The sequence below is a fragment of the Aedes albopictus genome, chromosome 2 (assembly GCF_035046485.1).
Source record: "Aedes albopictus strain Foshan chromosome 2, AalbF5, whole genome shotgun sequence".
NCBI lineage: Eukaryota > Metazoa > Arthropoda > Insecta > Diptera > Culicidae > Aedes > Aedes albopictus.
In genome coordinates this window covers 395,252,863-395,274,653 of record NC_085137.1, presented here as the reverse complement: position 1 = coordinate 395,274,653, position 21,791 = coordinate 395,252,863, and the positions used below count along the sequence as shown (strand labels likewise).

General features: G+C 34.1%; 1 protein-coding gene across 2 annotated transcripts in view; it reads right to left on the bottom strand.

The window, feature by feature from the left end:
* LOC109410775 (mucin-3A) overlaps positions 1-21,791 on the bottom strand; it is a 619,568-nt gene that overhangs the window by 78,940 nt on the left and 518,837 nt on the right. The gene's annotated exons all lie outside the window — the stretch shown is intronic.

The following is a 21,791-nucleotide window of genomic DNA, read 5'->3' as shown; positions in this document are numbered from 1 at the left end:
ACACCATATGCGACAATATTTATAAACACTCTTCCTCTAGAACGATCATCGATAGTTTGGCGTTTAGCTGAGAGTTGTTTATGTTTGGAGAAATATCGATCGGACGCGCGATCAAAACGCAATGCGTGTTGCAAGCGACAGTCCGTCTTGGGTTTTCTTTTTGTTCTTCCATTTAGAACAGATTACCTCTTACGGAACGTGGCCTACACTGAGCGAAAAATTCACTTAAATTCTGCTGGAAATCTTAAGTAGATTTTTTCCATCTAACTTAATATTTGAAACTTAAATGATTAGTTAGTAAAAATATTCTACTGAAAAAATCCAATAAAATTTAAGTGAAATTTGTCACTGCCAAATCATATAAATTTAATTTTTTTTTTTAGTATAATTGTACTGATTTTTGCTATTATTATTAGTCGGCTTATACTAAAAAAGGTTAATTCAAAAATTTGGTCCGTCTCCCTGCGATCGGAGACCACCAAATGGTTCCCTTAAAAGAAAGGGAACATCGGATATCGCAGAACATATTGGTATCAACACATTCATGCATGGTTCGTTAGTGATGGGTGACAACAACACGCTTCTATTTTGTATACTATCGGCTCCAGTAAAATCCACTTGAAAACCATTTTCAATTTATAATACGATACAGTGCGAAATTTCCAATAACTTTTCGTTGGAGTTTGACTATGTTTTCCAGCGGCTTTCACTTAGTTCATGTAAGTCTACCAAAAAAATAATTTTCGAACGGTTACTTGACTTTTTGCAGTGACATTGAAATGAAATTTCCTCTCAGTGTATGTATCGATGGATAAAGACAGGAATCCATCTACTGATTCATTTAAGGCATAGGTTTAGCCACTCGATCAAGGCGAGAACCTGGGGTAAGGAACAATCGGTCCGACTGTGATTATGAGTATTCGTGTTACAGAGGTTCTCGAACGAATTTGAGTACGAGACATTTTCTTCATATATTTGAGTACGAATCAGTCAATTGGGAAACATCATTTACATCACGGATTAGATCTTATCCCCACCACTTTGTATTAATAGTGTTTGGGTCCAAACTTATTTTATTTGTAGTGGAATTTTATTTATGGGTAGGGGTTGCAAATATGGACTAGAATACCTCACCATATTTCACGGATAAATATTCCGAAGTTGAATATGAACCCGATCTCTCCCTTCCATTCATCACGGATAAATATTCCGATGTTTAACGAATACAGATCCAATCTCTCCCTTCCATTTGTCACGGATAAATATTCCGAAGTTAAACCGATCTCTCCCCACCACTATTTGAGGATATTTTGTAGGACTCGTATCCCGATCAAGACCGATCGTGGATCCGATCTCTCCCTTCCATTCGTCACGGATAAATATTCCGATGTTGACCCGATCTCTCCCCACCATTTTTTTTTAGGGACCCGAATTATCCCGATGCTGAACGAAAACTTTTTTTTGTCATAGATAATTATCTCGGACGTGGTCGGATTGAAAAATAGAAAAGGCCCCTTTAGGGTCGGACTTCATGAGGATGGTTTGCCTTCAAATTATAAAATGATGGGTTCGATTTTTATGGGAACACAAGTGATATGGAATGATGTTTAGTTTTTAAGGACGAGAAAAACTATCGGTTTGAAAATATACTTTTGGTGTGTAGAAACGGGTTGGGTTCCAATAGAATCGAAGTTTCATTAGATTTGAATATTTGTTTTTAACTCGCCATGAAAAATCAAAGTTTATCCCGAGCTCAAGATTTTTTCTAGGCGCAGGGGCTGAAACGCATGCAAGTTCGGGGGGAAAATTTTGGAATGCGATTGGTCAAATGAACCGTTTGAGTTCATGTAATCAACCAAAAGGGTAAATATGATGAATATGATTGGTCAAATGAATCTCTTTGATTCAAAAAGACATCATATGGGGAAACAGCACAAATGAAAGAAGGATATATGCACATCTCTTTCCAGCTCAGGAACTCCAGGATTCTTTTCTGATTCCAGAGTGGGGATGATTGAAAAGTGTAGTGCATATGTATTGTAATGAGAGTTGATGTGTAGGTTGAAATCTCAGGATATAAAAACCGTTGCCGGACCCTTGATCGGGGAAGTGCTTAGAATTTTTTCAAGAGTTGTTATTAAGAAGTTGAGTCGTTACAGAGCTTAGGGAAGTTATTTAGGGAGTTCTTAGAAAGTGATATTGAAGTGTATAGTGAAGACATAGCATTAGACTAGGAAGTTTGTTTTTTGTTTGTGAAAAAAAAGAAGAAAAACAGGAAGAGTAATCATTAAGCTCCTGAAAATCTGACATGGAAAACGCAGCTAAGTATAAGAACTAATAAATAACCTATTTTAAGGATTCATTTAGCTTTTCCACAAAGTATCACATCCGAAAAGTACATTTTTTTATTTTTTTTTACAATCGCTCGAGATTGGGGCGGTTGCACTGTATAGCTTCTCGACCTTATTTGACTTAAAATGATACTGGGGAGTTCTGCGTTTCTAAGACATATACAGAGGATAGACAAAATGATCGGGCAGGCAAACTTTTGATTCATAAAATGTTCAATTAGTCGTAGCTTTTAATGAAGTGCACCAAATGTTTTCAAATTTTGACTTTTATTTTATCAACTAGTGACGGTCAGTTTTTGTCTCCAGATTGAATAAAACAAATAAAATGAAATTTTGTACATTCATGAATAATTATAATATTTAACTTTGCAAAACATTTAAGAGGTTCACAAGGTTTATATTTCACACCTGTCTCATTACTTTATAATTGCAAGCTGTTTTTTTTTTTCATAAAAGATATTCATGTTCGTGTTAATAAGTAAACGATTTTGAATTTTGGCACAATGATGTAGTTTTGGCTTCATTTTATTCCAATGGAATATAACCTCTTGAACTATGTTTTTGTATCTTTGTAAAATCGAACTGTTTTTTTTCAAAATTCATAATGATAGTCATAACAGATTTTTTTTTCTTTCATTCGGTTCATTGAATTCAGAGATAACACAGTTAAAAAGCACTGTTGGATTAAATATAATAAAACGAAAACCATGAACTTTCTATGAACAAGCCATTATTATGTGCTGGTTATGAAATCGTGCTCCAAAATTTTTAAGTTGGTCATTTTCGCTGAAAAACGAGTTTACAATGTTTAAAAATATAAAATTTACTTAAATTAAACTATAATGTGTCATAACTAACTGATTTTAAATCTTTTCACGTGTTTCTATTCATATATAGAATATAATATCTTCCGATCATCTGAACACAATTTTTGTGTCAGATGGAAAACGTGTTACTGGCGCGTTTACAGGATATTTATTGTAAATTTTTGTAAAATTATCACAAAAAAATTAAGATATTTTTAATGGAAAAAAATACAATTTAAAAACGATTTTTCAGCGTAATTCCAAAATAGAAAATGTGAGCCAGCTACGTAAACATTTCAACTCAATCGAAGCACTGGTTACAAAGACATAAATGTATAGTAACTTTGCAAAAAAAAAAAATAAAATAAAAATTGAATTCAATGACAGCAGTTGAAAAAACATTCGCCATATTGTATATTTTTCCTTCACGATTTCAAACTCTGGGCATTCAACACTAAAAATGATCATAAGAATACCTATTTAAAAATGCTGTAAATTACATGTGGTAAAGATTTTTGCCTTTCTCGTACACCAAAGTGTACTGAAAGGCTATATATTGACTCAAAAAACGAATTTTCGATTGAAGGCTCGGATGGTCAAGTCACATATACCAATCAACTCAGTTCGACGAATTGAGATGATGTCTGTATGTGTGTATGTGTGTATGTGTGTATGTGTGTATGTATGTCTGTGTACAGAAAGGTCACTCACTTTTAAGACACTTCCCATTGGCCGATTTTTCGGATTATAGCTCGAATCGAACCGGAATTTTACCGCATTGATTGCTAATAAAAATGGTCCGGATCGGTCAAGGCGTTCCGGAGTTATGACCATTTGAGTGATCCGGACCAGCACCGGTAGAACTGGCCACATATAAAACTGAACCAAGTCCCCGACCAAGCCCCATCATGCGACACATCAAACTGCGGCGATTTTTGTAACCTTCAGCATGGTTGACAAATTTTGTGTGGATATTAACACAGGAGACCGAAAATTCTACGATGTCGGTCCAACATTCAAGATGGCGGTCTAAAACCCAAAATGGCGGCTCCAAATTCAAGATGTTGGCTGTATAATGGAGTTTTAAGCCCTAAACCATGCAATATGGGGAAGATGTTTGAAGTCCAATAATGGTGACCATAATATCCAAAATGGCGGTCTAAAATCCAAGATGGCGCCTCCATTTCAAGATGGCGATTGTTTAATGGAGTTTTAGGCACTAAAACCATGTAACATGGGTATATTTTGTATGGGGAAGATGTCTGGAGTCCATAAATGGCGATCTGAGTATCCATGATGGTGGTCTAAAATTCAAGATGGCGGCTCCAAATTCAAGATGGCGGCTGTTTAATGGAGTTTTAGGCCCTAAAACCATGCAATAAGGGTACATTTTGTATGGGGTAGACAATGTTGCGTTGGATCTTCTTCGCGAGCATTCATTTTTGCATCTTCGCGATCCATTATTCGCAAGCATTCGTTTTTTCATTTATGCTTCGCGAAGAACACTTTAGCAAGTAAATGGAAGCAGTGAACGAGGAAGTAAGTTGATCACTTTTGCAGACCACATGCGACTCCTATTCGTTCATGGTACTCACTCCTCCATTCGTCCACTTCGTTGCGAGTGCATTTTGACAGTTGCGTTGCGGCTAGTCTGGTTGGGAAAGACCTGGCATCAGGTATTAAAATTCTACGCCGTAATCTGGATTTTCCGTAATTCTCGGTGACCGCACCGGTTCCCCCTCTCAGTAGATTTCTCAGTGATTTTTTGAATCAAATTAGCCCAAGATTGCTAGAATCGGCGACAAAATGGCAAAAATATGACCATTTTTGTTTAGCAGGTATCAAGGTAGCATGTGAGCTAGGATGCCGTGCAGCGGGTGCAGTTCACGAAGCTAATCGTGGCGAATGGTTTTCTGATCTTCGCGAATAGCACGCATGCTGCATCGAAGCAATCATGTCTTCGGGCGATGAAGTTTTTTTTTTCAGTCGTAACGAGCGACGACGAAGCTTTGTTGATGACGAATAAAACTCAAGCATTGGCAACTATGTTCACTCACAGTTCACATGTACATGGCGAAGCAATATTCATCGTCCTTCGCATGTTTCATTAGTGTTCAGCAACATTGCCGTCCGATGTCCAAAAATGGCGTCCTGAACATTCAAGATGGCGTTCTAAAATTCAAGATGGCGGCTTCAAATTCAAGATGGAGGCTGTTTAAAGGAGTTTTAGACCCTAAAACCATGCAATATGGGTACATTTGGTATGGCGGTCTAAAATCCAAGATGGCGGCTTCAAATTCAAGAGTATATTTTGTATGGGCAAGATGTCTGGAGTCCAAAAATGGTGATCTGAATATCCAAGATGGTGGTTGTAAAGTGGAGATTTTGACTCTAAAACCATGCAATATGGTTATAATTTGTATGGAGAAGGTGTCCGGAGTCCAAAAATGGCAACCTGAATATCCAAGGTAGCGGTCTGAAATACAAAATGGCGGCTCTAAATTCAAGATGGCGGCTGTATAACGGAGTTTTAGGCCCTAAAACCATGCAAGAAGGGTATATTTTGTATGGGGAAAATGTCCGGAGTCCAGAAATGGCCACCTGAATATCCAAGATAGCGGTCTAAAATTCAAAATGGCGGCTTCAAATCAAGATGGAGGCTGTATAATGGATTTTTAGGCCCTAAAACAATGAAAAATGAGTATATTTGGTATAAGGAAGATATCCGAAGTCCAAAAATAGCGACCACAATTTCCAAGAGGGCGATCTAAAATCCAAAATGGCGGCTCCGAATTCAAGATGGTGGCTGTTTAATGCAGTTTTAGACCCTAACTGCATGTAATATGGGTATACCATGGGAAGATGTCTTTTAGTAGTTACTAGTCTTGTTGAGAGTTGAAACAATAATGAGTCTTTATTCAAAATCAAAGCTTAAGCTAACCTGCTTAATCTAGTACATAATTTCTGGAGAAGGCTGAAACGCATACATATCAATAGCCTATCGATTCCATGCAACAGAACGATAGCCAATCCAAGGAAAGGAAAAGATAATTACGAAAAGGGGCGTTTACCATTCAATTAAGTAAACGTTCACACGTGGTTGCTTGAACTGTGCGCTGTTCGGTTAGGTCAGCGCTTCGAGTGGAAAGAAGGAATTGTGTGCATTTATGGGTATGAAATGTGATACGCGTACTCAGCATGAGTACGGTATGGGAAACAAGAGTGTTGCACAACTTGTGTGGTAAATCGAAGTTATTTAGGTGTGAATGACATGTCCCAGCATTGTTCGTGGGAACATGAGAGGAATGCACTTGAAGAAATGCAGGCGCATCAGTCCTGCATGTGAAAAACACCACTTTAAAAGATGTGGGAAAGACTGCTTGAAAACGGACAGTTGTAAACTGTCAAGATCAAATATTTATGATCTTTCAAAAACATGCTAAAGAATAATTCTTTACAGATACGATAATGCTACACCATCCCCCTTTGGGTGAATGACGTAACGCAGTGAAATCATTCAATTATTGTCAACATAGTTTCAATAAATTCTAAAATATTGTTTCAATCTCCTTTACAATGATGAAATAAAATGTCAGTTTTTTTGTAATTATAATTGAAATATTTGGAATATGTAGTTGCAAAATAAAATAAAATGTATCTTAAAACTATCCGAATTTCTCACTTCTCAGCTAATGCTAAGAATATTGACCTATCTCATTTTTTTACTATTTTTTGATTTCCATTATTTTTTTTATGAGATTAGGCTCGGGTTTATGAACTAACACTTCTTATGATCTAATTAGTCTATTTTTATGAACTAAAGATGATTGATTCGTTTGCAAATTTATGATCTCACAATTTGGTTCTGATATCGATGTTACTTTATATGGACCTGTATAGAATGAATCTAATTTACGTCTATTTTCCTTTTGCAAATAAACTGTATCTCCTGTTTTGATTTGAATCGGATTCGTTGAACGATCATTTATTTCTTTTCGAATTTGTTTCTGTTCAAGTAATTTTTGTTTTACAGTTTCATGTGACTTTTGAAGTTTGAATTTTAATTCTGTGCTGTAGAGATCAAAATTATAAACTGGATCAACTTTATCTGTGTATGTTTCGTGTGGTACTCTTGCTTTAACTCCGAAAACCAATTCATATGGCGTTAAACCATGATCAGTATGTGGGCTAGTATTATATGTAAATGCATAAAATTGTAACCAATCATCCCAATCCGAATGGTGTTCATTGACATAATTTCTTAGGTATTCATTCAAACACCTATGATTTCTTTCCAATGAACCTATCGTTTGTGGATGGTAGGCTGTAGAAAAAGTTTGCTTAACCTGTAATAACTTGCATATTTGGCCAAGGACTTCATTTTTGTATTCGGATCCTTGGTCTGATTTTAACTCTAAAAATTTACCATATATCAAAATAAAATTTTCAACCAAAGCTTTAGCTATTACATTCGCTTCTTTAGTTGGAATTGGAATTAAAACTATATACTTAGTCAATTCACACTGTATAGTCACAGCGTATCTATTATTATTATTTGATTTTGGAAGTGGTCCTACGGTATCAATAGCTATCACTTCGAATGGTCTAGATGGGGTATTGGTAATTGTTAATTTTTCTTTTGTGTGTTTGGTAATTTTATTCAACTTGCACAATTCACAGGCCTTAATGAATTGAGCAATCGAACTTTTCATATTTGTCCAGTTGTAAATTTCTCTAAGCTTGAGGTACAGTCTATGCTGACCTATATGTCCTCCAGTTGGTGTCTCATGATGGTTTTTGAGTATATTTTGAATTTCTCCAAGATCACTAATGAACTTGGGTGGATTATACATTATAATCTGTAATGTTTTGATTGATTTCAGAGTTAACTCTTTAAAAGTTTCTTTAGATACCATGTTAAAAATTGGGTCAAGACTCGAAAGTGCAATTTTATCAATTTTATTAATATTCATTTCTTTTTCTAACACTGAAAGTGCAAACACTAGTGTTTGTCTTATACTTCGCAATCGTGTTGTTATTCGTATAATAACTTTATTTTTCTGCGCTTCATACATTGTAAAAATTAAATTTTCATTTTCCACTATACTTCGAAGTTTTGGTAGTTTTCTAGCTTCAGTCGGGTTCTCTGTCATATAGATAACAAGTTGATCAGGCTTATTATCGACATTGATTTGACTGGAATATCGTTGTTCATTTTTAGTTTCATTATCTTTCTTCCTTGTCATTGACCTAGTATTAACAGTAAATATACTTTTAGATTTTAATTCATCTGATGTCATTATTATACGTGACAATGCATCAGCAGTAACGTTTGTTTTACCTTGAATATATTCAATGGAAAAATCGAAATCTTCCAAATCCAATCTCATCCTAGTTAATTTAGATGTCGGATTTTTCATATTAAATAAAAATACTAAGGGGCGATGATCTGTACGAACTACAAATTTACGTCCATACAAATAAGCTTTGAAATAATCGATAGCCCAATGTATCGCTGTTAATTCTTTTAAAATTACTGATTTATTCTTTTCACCAAGCGTAAAGCTTTTACTGGCAAACGCTATAGGTAAATCGTTGCCATCAATATTCTGTGATAATACCGCGCCACATCCAACATCAGATGCGTCGGTAGTCAATATAAATGTTTGCTTAAAATCAGGGTATTGTAATAATTTTGGTGACATCAAAAATGATTTAAGAGCATTGAAAGCATCCTCACATTTTGATGACCAATCAAATTTTACATTTTTTCTTAACAATTGATTCAACGGATAAGCAATTGTTGCGAAATTTGGGACGAATTTACGGTAGTAGTTGCAAAATGCTACAAACCTTCTAACTTCGTCACTGTTTCTCGGAACTGGGTAGTTCTTTATTACGTCATATTTACTACTGTCGGGCAGAATACCTTTGTCGGTTATTCTGTGCCCTAAATAAGTAACTTCTGTATTGAAGAATTTACATTTTGCCAAATTTAATTTTAAATTATATTTACGAATTCTTTCAAACACTATCGATAAATTGCGTAAATGGTGTTGCATTGAACAACCTACGACTATTATATCATCGATATAAACAAAAGCGAGTTCTGGTGTCAAACCAGACATTGCAATAGTCATCATCCTTTGAAAACTATTTGGACTAATATTTAATCCAAACGGTAATCTTGTAAATTGGTAATGACCTGATTGGGTCGAAAAAGCAGTAAATTTTCTCGAAGACTCATCCAGTGGGATTTGATGAAATCCCGACATTAAATCTAAAGTTGAAAAATACTTTGCTCTACCAAGCTGATCCAATATTGAATCTATTCTTGGCAAAGGAAATTTGTCACTTAATATCTTCTTGTTGAGCTGTCTAAAGTCTATGACAAGACGCCATTTTTTCTTATCATCTGTTGATTTCTTCGGAACCAAAAGTATTGGACTATTGTATGACGATACCGAAGGTTCAATAATGTTATCCTTCAGCATTTTATTAACTTGGGCTTGAATTTCATCACTTTGGGAATGAATGGTTTTATAATTTGGTATATAAGTTGGAACTGGATCACTGGTATTAATAGTCTGTTCGTAAAAATTGTTTACAGTTACTGGCTCATCTGGTAGTGAAAAAATATCCGAATAGTTTGTAATTAATTTCTTTAAATCATCTTTTGCAAAATCAGGAACGTTTGTCAAGTCAACTTGCTCCAAAATTTCTTTATTTCTCATTTGTGTGGTATCAGGTTTCTTGGATTTCCGAAAATTCAATATTTGGTAATTAGTCAGTGGTTCCATCATAAGCTTTACGTCAACATTTGAAACATTAATTGGTTGTAGAGTGGTATTCATGAATTTAACATACTGACCATTAGGTGAAATTATTGCATTACCACAGAAAAGACCAGGTTTAACTTCCTGAGAAAATAAAACCATGTCCTCTGTGATGTTTAAATCTTTAATCTTACGTATTACTTCACATCTTCGTGGGATTATGTAATTCTCATTAACTGTATCTTGAATTGGAACAGATACAGGTGTATTATTAATATTAAAATTCAATAACCAAGATTCATAATCAATATTGCATCTGAAGAGAGACAGAAAATCTCTTCCTAAAATGCCATCAGTTAAAATTGGAAAATTTGCATTAACTACATGAAATGAATGGTTAACTCTTACGCCATTTCCAAAATTCAAAATTGTCTCAGTTACAGCCAATGTTTCAATCTCTCCTTCTGTAATTCCCGTAATAATTGTTTTAACATTGTTGTTTATTTTGTGATTTACCAAAATTTTATCAGATTTAAAAATAGAAATATCTGCACCTGAATCTACAAGTAAAGTGCAGACTGAATTTGTCATCTCTACTCCAATCTTAATAAAATTGGAAGCAGAAAGATTTATAGTTAACACTGATCTAAAAAATTACGTTGACTCTGCTGCTGGTTTTGTTGCTGTTGCTGAGGAGCTCTGTTTGAAATATCGCGATTCTGAGATTGTGGTGGACCAGGGAGCTGATCCACATTTGCCATGTATATTCGATTTGTGTTATCGAACCGTGGGCGATTATCATTAAATCGTCCGCGATTATTATAACCTCCGCGTTGGTATCTTCCACGTGATGAATAATGGTAATAGTTTGGATAAGGCCTTGGAGTAAAACGATTAAAACCACCTCTAGGGGGGTTTCTATAATGTTGGTTTCTGTTGAAGCCATTGCCGCGAAAATTAGATCTATTATCCTGACGCCCGGTATGTTGTTTACTTTTGATAGTAAAAACTTGTGATGTGGAAACATCATTGGCACATTCTTGAGCTTTTTGCAAAGCAACTTTAATGCTAGAATAATTTCCAGCTTTTAGAATCAATTTTGTTTCGCTGGCGGTAACACCTTTGATGAGGGCATTAACACCTGCTTTTGTAGTCATTGTTTTCGCAACATCTTCCGGCACTTTTTGCGAAACATAAACATTTTCTAGTTTGCTGCAGAGATTCTCAATCTCCTCACAAAAACTTGTAATTGGTCCCCGTTGTCTCAATGTATTTAACTGCGCCACAATCGAATCAGGGGTCGTAGTATCCTGACATTTTGATCTAACATGATCAATTAAGGCATCAATCGTTACTATGGTATCAGGTAAACCACTGCGAGCTTTTCCTGATAATCTTGTTTTAATAAATTTGACGGCCATTGCCATATGTGTCGGTTGTATTAGTTCTTGCAATAGCTTCACTGAATCGATGAATGTATCGAATCCAGCTACTGAACCATCATACGGGTGTATGATCGATGATGCTTGTTTGATGTCAAAAATAGCTACTGGTTGGACACGATTATCGTTTTCTTCTGCCATTTCGCACGATATAACCTTTGCCACACGACACTGTTTGAATTTAGTTTTTGGAGTTACACGTTTCTTAATTTGTAATTTATCTAATTTAATTTTTATGATACCTTTAATTTCTTGATTATATTTCCTCAATTTTGAAATTAATGAGTTCAATTGCTCATCTGACAAATCGTCAATATTATCAATTAATTTTGATTCACAACTGCTGTACAGCTCGTTACACTGCCTTAATTTATCTCTTAACGTTTTTTTCCGAAATAGTTGTGTTAATGCATTTTTTTATATAGGTGTGTAACAATTTCAACTTTTCATAATCATTCATTCGTGATGCATTTTAATTAAACAAATTTACTCATAAAAAAAATATATATAAATGAATAAACAATTTTGTGATAATTTGTGATGATTTCGTTTTGTACATTACCAATGTTGATTTCCTCGCGCTCCCGCTCTGTGATGTGTCGTGATGTAAAGTTGTTATTGCACGTTACCGCATCTCGTCAAATCGCCGATCCGGATCCATTGAATCCCGCCTACCGGCTCCTGCCGGTAGTGGTCTCGCCTGCAGTTGATACTCTTAAATTTTACACATTCTAGTGTGATTGCACTTTTTTCTGGTTTCCATTCCGCTGCACCCTCTGAACTATGGGTTTACGTTACGAGTCACCTTTTATTCACTTCACATCCACCTCGTGTCGGTCTGATTTCGACATTATAATTGTGTTATATGAATGTTTGTCTTCCACTTTTATTACTTTTCGCTTTTCATTGCCACAAAAGGTCACAAATTGGGTTCTTAATGAGTTTTCAAAATAGGGCTAGTATGGACTTAGCTATATCTGCAACTATTCTTCACTTTTTTTTTTTTGCTTCGATAGATTCACTTATACAATATCTAGCGCAGCCACCGACTTTGCTGCTTTTATAGCAACTTTTCGTTCTCTCCTCTTATAGAGGGTGTATAATGTGACTGTTAATTGAATCAACACAGCGGCTAGAATCAGCCACAACATTAGAGTATGTTCTTCATGGTCTTCACTGTGCGTTTGTTGGTTTTGCACTATAGTTGTTAATTTCACTTCACCATTTTCGTTGTACTGTTTTGACTGGGTTTTACCCATCTTATTGGTTTAGCACAATGTAAAAAAAAAATCTCTAAGTCTATGACTTAGAACCTTCACCGATCGCCATTTAGTAGTTACTAGTCTTGTTGAGAGTTGAAACAATAATGAGTCTTTATTCAAAATCAAAGCTTAAGCTAACCTGCTTAATCTAGTACATAATTTCTGGAGAAGGCTGAAACGCATACATATCAATAGCCTATCGATTCCATGCAACAGAACGATAGCCAATCCAAGGAAAGGAAAAGATAATTACGAAAAGGGGCGTTTACCATTCAATTAAGTAAACGTTCACACGTGGTTGCTTGAACTGTGCGCTGTTCGGTTAGGTCAGCGCTTCGAGTGGAAAGAAGGAATTGTGTGCATTTATGGGTATGAAATGTGATACGCGTACTCAGCATGAGTACGGTATGGGAAACAAGAGTGTTGCACAACTTGTGTGGTAAATCGAAGTTATTTAGGTGTGAATGACATGTCCCAGCATTGTTCGTGGGAACATGAGAGGAATGCACTTGAAGAAATGCAGGCGCATCAGTCCTGCATGTGAAAAACACCACTTTAAAAGATGTGGGAAAGACTGCTTGAAAACGGACAGTTGTAAACTGTCAAGATCAAATATTTATGATCTTTCAAAAACATGCTAAAGAATAATTCTTTACAGATACGATAATGCTACAGTCTTGAGTCAAAAATATCGACCGCAATATGCAAAATGGTGGTCCAAACACCAAGATGACGGCTCCAAATTCAAGATGGTGGTTGTTAAATGGCGTTCTAAGTTTTAAATCCATGTCATATGGGTTTATTTGATATAAAGACGAATTGTGGACTCCAAAAAATGGTGACCAGATGGTGGCTGTTCAATGGAGTTCTGGGCTCTAAAACCATGCAATTTGGGTATACCCGGAGTGGGGAAGAAATGTCGAGTCTAAAAATAAAGACCAGAATAGTCAAGATGGCGGACTTAAATCCAAAATAGTGGCTCAAAGTTCAAGATAGCGGCTTTTTGTTATGGTGAATTGGGAGAGCGTCCAGGTGCATTTTTGACTTGCATTTTTGAGAGCACCGATATCGTCATCCACAAAACGCCCGAAAACGAAAATGCTACTTAATGTTTATCACGAGTGAGCAAGGCTACTCATTGCTTTTCCAGCTCTGTTTGTTGTTTAGATGACAAGATCCGTACTTTCGGCATTTGCAAGGCAGCCATTGTGACGGCCATCTTTGGATTCGCTCATATATATCCTTAAGACATATAGGCGCAAACATCAAAGCTACATAAACGATATGATTTATGGTGCCATGTAATGGATTTTTGTTTAACGTATGAAAGTGCGATATTCATCTAGATGTCACTTGAGTTTTGTTCAAATGTGTTTTCGAAGGCACGAGGAAGGCGCCATCACCGCTAGGTGGATTAATTAGGGTTTTTTTGGACAGGCATTGAGATAATGATAACAATTTAATTTTATTGGCTTTTCTCGGTGAACTAAATACTACTCAAAGAAGGAGGGAGTAACGGAAGTAATGAAAGAAACGGTGGATAGAATCGCAAGTGTGCGACGAAAATTGAGAGAATGAACTGTGATGTTTTCAATTTAGATTTTTATGTAAAATTAAAAAAAAAATAATAACTTGAAAACTTTTGCGATCATCATGCAAATTTCAGAAACGTGAAAACGTAACTATGAACAATATAAACTGGCTGAAACAGTTCGGTTTTGTACTGTAGTATGCAAGTTTATAGATAGACTAACTTTCGATTACTTTTCATTATGGGACAACCTGGCTAGGCATTTTTTAATTTTTTTTACGCATTTGAAAAATTATCCAAAGAAAGATCATAAACTACCATTAACTCAATTTTACAAAAATGCAATTTACAAATGTAAAAATTGGCTGACTTGTCATTCACGACAGTATAGACTACTAAATAATCAACCAATAATCGAAGTTAACAAAAATGTTAGTTACAAATTAAAAAAAGCACATCACTTTACCTTACTTTTGTACAAAAATTAAAAAAAAAGAAAATCTAAAACGAAACTAATTTAAACAAATTTGAAAGTATCGAGGACGACCAAATTCCTTTTTATTTCACTACTATATCTACTATCCGGTGATTAGCAGAAGTAGTGAAGTATATAAAAAGGGATTTGCATGTCCTTACTGCTTTTCTCATGTTCAAAAGTAATGCATTTTTATATTTTTTCTTCTGCAAAAGTGTAGTAAAATGGAGTGTTCATTTTAATAATCTAGCGTTTCAATTCTGACAGCTTTTAACCCTCTAATATCCAAATTTTTGATTTTGATCTAAATATCATTTTTCGTCATCTAAAATCGATTTAAACATGTTTTGGAAGATGATTCTTTTTAATTCTCAATTTCGTGAATTTCAGTTTTTGATTTTTCTAATTTTTATTTTTGAACATCCCCACACTTTTATATTTTTCCTGGAAGCCAATTTGGGTAACGGATTTTTTGAGATGAAAACATTTTGAGATTTTATGATTATTGTTGAAATATTATTATTTTAAATTTTTTTCACATAAAATTTTATTTTCCGTGTAATTTTATGGAAAATAATTTTAGAGTGCATTCGATTCCCTTAAACTATTAAACAAGGATAGAATGATTTGGGAAAAATTAAAAATATGGTAATTGTAGCGATTCAATACAAAATAAACAATGACTTCTAAAAGGTAACTAAAACATCAATTTTTCAATGATTTTTTAAAAATGTAAATACGCTTTAAAATACACCAAAAACCATTTTGAGATATACAGAACAGTCCTGAATTTCAGCCAAAAATATAAAAAAATGATTTTTCACGAAACAAAAATTACAAAAATGCTCAAACTATACCCCGTTTAAAGGCGGGATTGGGTATTAGAAGGTTAACACCATAGCGAAGAAAATAATAGATAGTTTCCACCAATATGTATACTATACATTGTATAGCTGTCAATATTTATCTAATTTATTATTTTTCTAAGGATACATACATGGTAAAATAATAAAAAAATAGTAAATTCACATACTGCTTTAATTAGGAATCCCACAAAAAATCTATTGAGATTTCACCAAGGAAAATATGTTTCGCAAGTTCCGACAATACTCTTTGAATGAATTTTATCGGCATATTTTAAAAATACAATACAAAAATATGTAAATCGTCTACAACAGCATCGAGTGTTATTTAATAATCTCTTGTTTCCTTTAAAATAGCGCAATTTAATAAATACTGATTTAGGAATTCATTTGTAAAATTGCCCGGATTTATTGAGGAATTCTTTCAATATGTCTTCGACATAATTTCCACAACTATTTCGATAATATAACATCATATATGCAAACAGACATATTTTCGAAGATTTTCAAATATCATATAAGGAATTTGCAATTAACATGCTGAGATGGACCAGGCCGTAGTGTGCAGTTGCCAAAGGCGCTAGTCTGAGGGCGCGCTGAAAAAAAAACGAAGATTAAAAGTGGTCAACATGGTACTGTTATACATTTGCATACCGTCGTTGGGGGTGAGAATGGGTCAAAAAAGGATACTCAAAGATTGTTTGTTAAATAACAAATGCAGTTGAAGTCGGAATAACTTTGTATTTGGTATGTATACTCTTCTATATGGTAATGACAGTTTAGCAAGAAAGTATCACATTATATGAATTATCTACTGAACTACAAATGATTGAAAATTGACCCGATCTCACCCCTTAAAGGGGGTGAGAATGGGTCAAAGTATTCCAAGTCGCCTATCTAAGAATAGAAGTTAATTTTATTGATCATATCTAGTAAACCTACTTAAAATACAATATAACCATGACGAATAAAAACTTAGGTTATTTTAAAAGATGATTAATCCACCTAAAAGGGCTAATACAATCGAAAAAATGGTTGAAATTTGATAAAATAAAGTTTGTATGTTGTATCGCCATTTTAAGCCATCAAAATCATCCTGATTTAAAGTTTCAACCTCCATGAGAGGAGGGGGGATTACAATGAGGGAGAGGCGCATTGAAAGGTTTATTGAAAAAAACCATGATATTTCGTTCGTTCGTCTTCCGATATTTTGTCATGTTACCGGCTTTATGGCCCCAGTATTTCCTGAAGGCCACTACCGTCTTGTAATTTCACGATATTTCCTTAAAATTTAAAAAATGAGTGGAGAAGAAAAATGCTATCAAGTTTATTTTGTGAGCTCACGATATTGCAGTACACTAAAGATTAGCTGATGATCAGAGGAGCTGTCCAAATGCATGGGTTTATTGTTATAAATGATTTTAGGCACTAAACGTATGAACACACTCGCTTGACACTTCCTCGACATATTTTCGAAAAAATCGTGCTTTTATGGAGATACGGTAAACATGGCACCACTCTAACGTCAAATGGGGACTGGATAACAAGTTGAATTTTAGTTAGGGTGATGTGCACTCGATAACTTGCTTGACCCAATCTCACCCCCATTCTTAATATTTAGACATAGGGTCGAAAATATTGAATTTTTGAACAAAAAGTGCATTGACAGCTCGCTTTTTTCGTTGCATCATCCAGGTAATACCTACAGCTAACCACTTTTAAGATAATTTATGGTTGGGTACTTGTGTGAAACATTACAAAGGAGATTTTTTTTCAAAGTGATTTACTAGTAGTTTCATCATATAAGTTTAGCCACAAATTTAACAAAAAAAAAACGATTATTGCTAAACATCTTATTCTGCATCATGACGTGTAAAAACATCTTCTCTTTGAAATAATATAAAGTTATCAATATAAATTAGCGACAGTTTATGAGCTATTTCCAATTCTATGTATCTCCGCTTTGACCCAATCTCACCCCTCAGACCCATTGTCACCCCCATCGACGGTATTATCAGTATGAAGGTGAATATTTAATTTTGTTCTACAAAAAACCTTCAAAGTTTTCATTGGGGAATTACCTTAGAAAACTATCAAGGATTTTTTTAATTTTTTTTGAAATGTTTTGCAATAATTATTACCCTACTGGGGCCTAGATACAAAGTGGTGAAAATGTTTTGATTAACCTTTATTTTGCATCACGTTGGCAGCAGCTTGCTGACATACAGTTAGGGTTAAAAAATTACCCTAATGCCAAAGATGGGTTAAAATTCTCGAAAAAATCAGAAAAATCGTTTACGAAGTTATTGTTGCAGCATTCTGGAAAAGGTTTTTGAATTAATCACGGAAAAATGGAACGTAGAAGATTTTTACAGTATTCCTTCAAGCCCTGAAAACCAAAAAGTATTTTTTTCGAAATATTCAGTTGAAGTATGTTAAAAAAATAAAATAAACAGAATAATACTGAAAAAAATCCCTATGAAATGTATAGATTATTAAAGATTCAGAAATGTATTTTTAGTATTATTATGCTGGACTGTGAGAAATTCCTAAAATGGATCACGGTAAGAAAAAAAAACAAATGAATGTGTGTTCTGGGAAATTTCAGAAAATCTGAAAAATTTTATCCATTTTATATTCAGTGCCTTACAAAATCATAGATTTGATTTTGGTCCAAATTTTGAACGAATTCTTCAAAAGCTTCTGCCATTAATTTTCATAAATGTTCTGATCGGTATAATTCCATTAAACTGTTCGACAAAGTTCGTACGAAACTCAATATTTTATAAAATTCCGACAGCTTTTATTAAAGTTCCTCAAGCTATTTTTTTTCATTTCTTTTGAAGTTCCACTTGAAAGTCTGCCGCAGTTTGCCAGGAATTTACAAAAAACTAAACACCAAAAATTTTCAAAACCGTTTAAAGTCACCCCCCCCACAACTTTTTAACAAATATGTGTGTATTGTGATCGCATGAATAACGTGGTTGCTGTTTATCCGTCATTGAACGCAAAATTCGCATTAAACTCGAACCCTAATATTTTGAAAGTGATAAGCAACGTATTTGCCTATATGTGTAATTTAAGAATTTATCGGAAGATATCCATTTTCGGTTGATTAAGCTGTCTAAATTTCGATTCTGAAGTCTTGGTCACTGCCGTATACGATCGCCGATTACAAACAATTCTTCATCGTATTTGCCACACGCCATGGATTGCCAAAAGTGTTCGCAGCTCATCAACAAAAACGAAATGTACGCTGTGTGTGAAGGCAAGTGCTCTAAACGTTTTCATGCATCATGTGTTGGTTTGGACGAAGACCAATGGAACGCACTAGCAAATAATGTTATTTGGATGTGTGACTGTTGCATGGCTGACTTTTGTAAATACCGTGATCGCCGAGAGCCGATTCGAGAAGAAGACGAAACCCGATCTATACACGATGAGATCAAGGAATTGCAAGCGAAAGTGGAAGCGATTTTGGACACGTTAGCAGCTATCACCGTTAAACTACCTGCGTCAGAAAAGAATGTACATCGCCATTCTACTCCTATATCGTCACCCAGTCTTCGTGGAGGAACCGATGATGCTTCAGTATACACTAATATTGACGGTTGCAAAACTGATGATGAACAGCACCTGTAGGAGAACGTTGATAGCACTTTTCAATTATACCTATCAAATATCGATCCGTATGTGACAGGGAATGACATTAGATTAATGGTATCCCGATGTCTTGATCTGAATTGTACGCATAAATTAGACGTTAAAAGGTTGGTTTCAAAAGGTATTGATAATTCTAAGCTCGATTATGTGTCTTTTAAGATTGTTTTGAATGAAGATCAAAGAGTTAAAGCTATGAATGATACAACATGGCCTAAAAGAGTTAGATTCCGCGAGTTTATTAATCGACACGACGATACATGGAAGCCTTAACATGTTTTTCAACCAATGATATGCCTTCGAGTTTTGCGTATGCTGTATTTTTGAGTTTTGGTTTGTGCGATGTATTTACTGTTTGTTACGAACATATGTTTATAATTGTTTGATTATTGGAACTAGTCTTGATGTTGTGTGTTTCATATCTTGTATGTGTTTCGATATCTTTATGATGTATAACTAGTTTTAAGTTTTCATTAAGATCTTTAAGATCAGATGGATAAATAAATAAATACAAATACAAATACAAATATCAACAGAATATTTTCCAAGATTTTCGAAAAAAAAATATATTTTTGAAATATATATATATACAGTGATAGACATTCGTTTAGCCGAGGCTAAACAAAATTCAAAAAAGTGCCAGGAAACTCATACAAAAGATTTTATGATAAAACTTTTTTATCGTAGTGATAGCATATCTAGTACTGTTTTATAAAAATGTGATACATCACACTTACATATACACTGAAACAAAAACGAGGGTAAAAACCCTTCAAATGTCATTTTTTGCCTAGACATTCGTTTAGCCGAATTGTACAATTTTTAGAATTCCATAATAAAAAAACTATCAAATTTCGAAAAATATCCAACAAAGTCATTTTGTATGGTGATCTGCATTACAGATCGACTTGTAAATCATGAATTAGATCGTTTTTGGAAGTGTTGCCATATTAATTTTGTATGCATCTCATATAAATATGTCATAATATTTTAAATGTTTCTCAATTGAGATTTGATGTAGTTATTTTTATCGGAAGTGTTTCAAAAGAATCTAATGAAAGTTTCATGACCAAAGCAGGTTGAAATTTTGCGAAAAACAACGTTTTTAACAGAAAAAAATAACACAAACCATCAAAAAATCACGTATTTAAGTATTGTTTTGATGAAATATGATGGTTTCACTTGCATAAATCACAGCGTTTACTACTATTACGTCTGCTTATAGCTCACAATATCTTCTAGACTGTATTCTGGCTGAAATAATATACATTGGACGGCTCATATTTCGAGAAATGGCACCGAAAGTATTCAAATTTCTAGCATGAACTACTTGTTTCATAATTTAGACATTCTTTTCAAATAAATCATGTTAAAAATGAATGTGGTTCACAACTAAGACTCATTTATAATATATTTCTTCAGATTGAATGAAATAAGCCAATTATTTAACCAAATCTTGCATTTTTGTATGAGAATCTGCTTTTGAATAAACAGGGTACACAAAATCTGACACTTCTTGCAGTTCTTTCTCTTTGCAGTCTTCTAACTCATTTAGTAATGGTAGTATCAAACAGGTATACTCCACAGGCATTAGGGCACGTATTTATTTCAATGCAGAACTATTTATTTTAGCTTTTATCAATCCCATTTTAAACTTTAACCAACTGAAAACCAATATACTTATTTTTTTCATGACATTTTATGCAATAATTTGAACATTTCTGACAATAATTCTGTGCCATATTTTCAAAACTGCTAATCTAGCTTACGTTTGAGTGTTTACAGAAATCAGTTTTCTCAAATAAATTTGTTTATCGTCGCTTCTCCTTATCGGGACATTTTTTTGTAATATTTCTCTGAATTTCACAAATAAATAAACTTTTGAGGTCAAATATCTTGCTAACACGTCATAAACTAAATGCCTTGGAGTATATTCTCGAAATATACTCACGAAATTGCAAAAAATCTATTGAAAACCATTTTTTCATTTACCTCGGCTAAACGAATGTCTAGGCAAAAAATGAAATTTGAAGGGTTTTTACCCTCGGTTTTGTTTCAGTGTATATGTAAGTTTAATGTATCACATTTTTATAAAACTGTACTAGATATACTATTACTACGATAAAAAAGTTTTATCATAAAATCTTTTGTATGAGTTTCCTGACACTTTTTTTGTACTCGGCTAAACGAATGTCTATCACTGTATATATAAAAAACCCGATTTAATCCACCTATATGGTGAACAGAACCCTTCTTACACTTATTAAAAAAATTGTTGTATTATGCGTATTAAGCAAATTTATTTTGTGTGATTGACCAAAAGTTCTAGGAAATATTGTGGATTTGACATCTAGTGAATTGGTTCCCAAAATAGCATCAGACCATGGACTTACCAGAAATGCCAGACACCTCCTAGAATCTTATATGGAATGTTAAAAAAATAGCTTTCATATTCTGGAATATTGTATCTTTTGTTAACTGCCAAATAATCTTGAATTGATTAACAAATGGATCAGCGAGATGCACTTTGTCTAATATCTCTTAATCAGTCGAATAAATTAGTATTCATGGTTATGGTGTAAAAAGGACAAAAATGACATATCTACTAAGTTAATCAGTTTTGGC